A 3,973-nucleotide genomic window follows, 5' to 3' on the forward strand; every position below is an offset into this window, starting at 1 on the left:
ATGTTCCCCCATTTCGTTCATGGGGGTTCTCTGGATATTCTGATTAATATCGAAATTGTCCCTTACTGTGATTGTCTTATGTGTGTTAATGGATGTTTTTCAGTGTGTGCCCATGGTGTACCCTGCACACTGCCCGAAGAAAGCTGGGATAGCATGCCTGCAAACACCATGAGCATAAATGAATTCGAAAATGGAAGGATGGATGATGTAGCTTCTGGTTTTTCTTGCAGTTAGAACAGAAGCTATTTTTTTCTTGGGAAAAAAACATCTGTACCCCAGTTCTGAAATGACCTTTTATATTATGTTATGCTGTTTTTAATGATTCGCAGCATTGATGCTAAAGGAGCTGGGTAAGAGTTTTTATTTTTTATTTTTTATATGGTCAGCTAGTAAATGTCATAGCAAGCCTAAACTCCAACTCTGAAATAACCCTTTATTTTATGTTTTGCTCTTTTAATGATTCCTATCACTGATGCTACATGATTTTTGTGTTTTGAATTTGTATTTATTCTAGAGCCAGCTAGTAAATGTCAGAGCAGAGCCTATGCAAGCCTGACAACAGTTATTTTTGACAGAAGCAAGTACATTGGCAGCCAAAATAACAATGTTGTCTACTGAGTTGATTCTCACATTCATATTCAAAAATTATCGGAATGGATTATGGCCAGCAATTAAATGCTATTCTAAATATTGTGTCACCTACTTTTCTTACATTTGATGAGCACCTTCAGTGTCACTTGGTTCGTTCAACATAAAAAGACTTGTTTTAATTTCAGAATCAGAATCAGAATACCTTTATTCGTCCCACAATGGGGAAATTTGCAGTCCACAGCAGCAATTGAAAAGGGATGGGGTAGGGGTGGGGGTGAAAGGATAGAAAACAAGATATTCTAAGCATAACAAAATAAAGTGTCAACTGTATACTGTGCAGGTGTAAATGTGCAAAACCGTTCCATAAGAAAAACTGTACATAGTGCAGAATCAAGAAATGCATTTTCTTTCAAAGTACAGATAACGGCTGAAGAAACCTGACTGAGAGCTTACACAGTCCTTTTTGCAAAAAGTCAGGCTCTAGCATGAATTGAATTGGGTAATTTCAGCCAAAATATCCTATTTTGCACATCTGTTTGACCCCCAGAGTTCGAAAAGTGCCAACGCGTTCATGAAATTGCTGTTGTAGATACTTCCCATTTTACAAGAAATGCCATATATATTACCCGTGGCTGCTAGGCAATCAGGAAAGCCAATAAAAGCCTCAGTGTATGGGAAGCATTTTAAAAGTAAGGCCCTTGGACAATTCTCAACCCTCCAAAGGCGCATTTTGAATTCATTTTTTTCCTTCCCTGTCCGCGACCAGACTGCAAGACAAGCAAGATTACAACAATGAAGGCGGCGATGCCTTTGGGGGCCTACGGGGGTGCAATTTCCAATTTACTAGAAGTTCGTTCACAAGCTCTGTTCTCACCTTAAGGGTACACTGAGAAATCTGCGGTTCAATTTACAGCTTCCTCAAGAATGTATGTGAGCACGGCAGTCCCAAAATGAGTTTTTTTGTTTGATTTAGTTCATTGAAAGGATGCAAGGCCGGCTTCATTGAAACATCACAGGGCTGGTGTATGTCGTTCAGTTTCAATTTACACCAGTTAATTGTTAAAGCTCCTCCAAAGAATTCACGCTTGTTAGGATGTATTATCCGTATATTATAATTGTAGGTGATTGAGCAATTAGGGGTGGGGCTGGCTTATTAATCATTGCTCAAATGGCCGTTAAATTGAAATGTGTTATTTGCACCAATTAATCATCGCTCAAGATGCTTCTTATTAGCTGCTTCCACTGCACAATCATCGCGGGCGCGCCAAGCCAGTGATCATTCATCACATTGCACTTGGCTCTTCAAGGTAGCCTCACGCCTGCAACGTAGGGATGAAAACACTTTTGCCACGTTTACAGGCTCTGCTTGGGATCACCGCAGGAAATTGGCTGCGGTCATCACTGATGACCGCAGTGAAAACATTTAATGTCCGCCTTTCTACGAGCAATCAATTATTCTGTGAACTTTTAGCACACCAGTGTTGGTATTCTGCAATGTTTTTTTTTCTCCCATGGGTCTTGAAGAGCAGCTGTCTCTATTAAAAAAAGGACAATGATACATTCTGAGGCAAAGGCATCGACAAACTGATGCTCAAATGCCAAAATGTTGCAACAAAACTGTTCATGAAAGAACTTGTGTTGGCACCTTTTTTCCTGATGGAACTCGAGCCTCAGTCGAAGTGGAAGGAATGAAAAAAACTTTTCAAATACGGACTCTGCTTCTTGTGGACAATTGTGGACATCCTCTCTGTGGCACACACTGGGAGCAAAGGGATTCTTTCTCTCTTTCTCATTCAGCCTTGCTGCCGGAAGGAAAAAATAAGTTACATGGAATCTTTAATTAAGATTCACTGTCCACTTATATAACAATGACCCCTTGTGAATGAGAGAGAAATATTTCTCAACGCTGTGCTGTAATGTATGCAGGTTTAACATCATTAAATCATTAAGATGCATATTGAAGCACTCCTTATGAGAACTGCAAATTTTAAACATCTAGTCTTTCCGCATCTTAAACAATGGAAGCAGCAGTCAGTTCAGGAAAACAAAATAATGTCTCCTGCTCTTGTTTTTAACAGTTTTGTATGCAGTGGTACCTCGGTTCTCGACCACAATTCGTTCCAGGACCCTGTTCAAAAAGCGATTTTTTCAAACACTGAAACCATCTCTTTGCTCCTGTCACTTGCGTTGACAGCGGGGTGGGGGTTTGGGGGGGGGGGGGGTTGCCTCTCCCGGCCGTTCTCCACCTGCTGTCAATTCTCTTATCACGGACACGGGGCATTTATACGGTTCGCGATCACCTCGCCAATGCCGGATGATTGACTCACCTCGCCACCGTACCTGGACTCTTCCTTGCGCGAGTGTATCCGGTCCGAGGTATTTTCCCTGCGTCCCGTAAATTTATGTCATCTTCTGGGATTGCGTAATTTTGCACCCTCATGTGCCATTTGCTTTTTGGCGTAGTAAGCGGGTCGGATCACCCCCTGCCTTCTTACTCGCTGTGTTTTCTTTGATTTGTGAATAAACATCCAGCTTGGTTAGTACGTGTCTGTTTTGGGATCCCAAAACAGTTCCGACGAGTCAGCTGCCGTCAGTCTCGCTCGGAACGTGACAGCTGCGGATGACTCGGCTACAGGATGTTCTTTGCTCTTAAAATATCTATCCAATGACACTTGCTCTCACTCCCACAATCACATCACTAGATTTCACAGCCTCCTTATTCTTTAATATCGTACTGATCGTAGATTTCGCCATGCTATATTCCCTCGCCAGTCGTTAGTCAGGAATGTAAGAACAATCAGTGGGGCCACAGGGAGTGGTCCTCTGCTCCCCCCAACCTGAGAGTGGGGACCTATCATAGCTGTGTCCGGCGCCGCCATGTCTGGACATTAGGGATATATAAATAGGGCCGATACGACCAGTAAGACTTTATAGTTCGCTGACGAAGTCTCTTGGATAGGAGGCAAAACGTCCGACACCTTCAAAAAAGTACAGATGACGGCTGAAGAAATCTTCTTAATCTTACTGGTAGTTTAGGCCCTATATATATATCCCTACTGTCCAGACGTGGCGGTGCCGAACTCTGCTATGATAAATCCATGCTCTCAGTTTGGGGGGAGCACACTGACCAATACTTACTTTTTGATTCTAACCACACTTTACAACACAAACTAGGAGTTATCAGAACTCTCCAGCATAGGGCTAAACTAATACCAACTAGCACTGAAGGTAGAGAAAAGGAGTCAAAACATATCAGGAGAGCACTCACTAACTGTGGGTACCCTCAGTGGTCATTCAACAAATGTCAGAAAGAAAGAATAGCGAATGAAACCAATAATTCTCAAGATACAAAAAGGAGAGGAGTAGCAGTACCTTACATTGC

General features: G+C 42.2%; 1 long non-coding RNA gene across 1 annotated transcript; it reads right to left on the bottom strand.

Annotated features, from left to right (window-relative positions):
- Window positions 1–784: 784 nt before the first annotated feature.
- LOC148891816 (uncharacterized) lies at window positions 785–3,192 on the bottom strand. Its single transcript, XR_016116463.1, has 3 exons — window positions 2,919–3,192; window positions 2,237–2,393; window positions 785–2,126 (listed from the first exon to the last, which is right to left on the bottom strand). It is a non-coding gene; the product is annotated as an uncharacterized LOC148891816 (long non-coding RNA).
- Between the last annotated feature and the right edge of the window lie 781 nt (window positions 3,193–3,973).

The sequence above is a fragment of the Hippocampus bargibanti genome, linkage group LG11 (genome assembly GCF_051943395.1).
Source record: "Hippocampus bargibanti isolate YZ-2025 linkage group LG11, ASM5194339v1, whole genome shotgun sequence".
NCBI lineage: Eukaryota > Metazoa > Chordata > Actinopteri > Syngnathiformes > Syngnathidae > Hippocampus > Hippocampus bargibanti.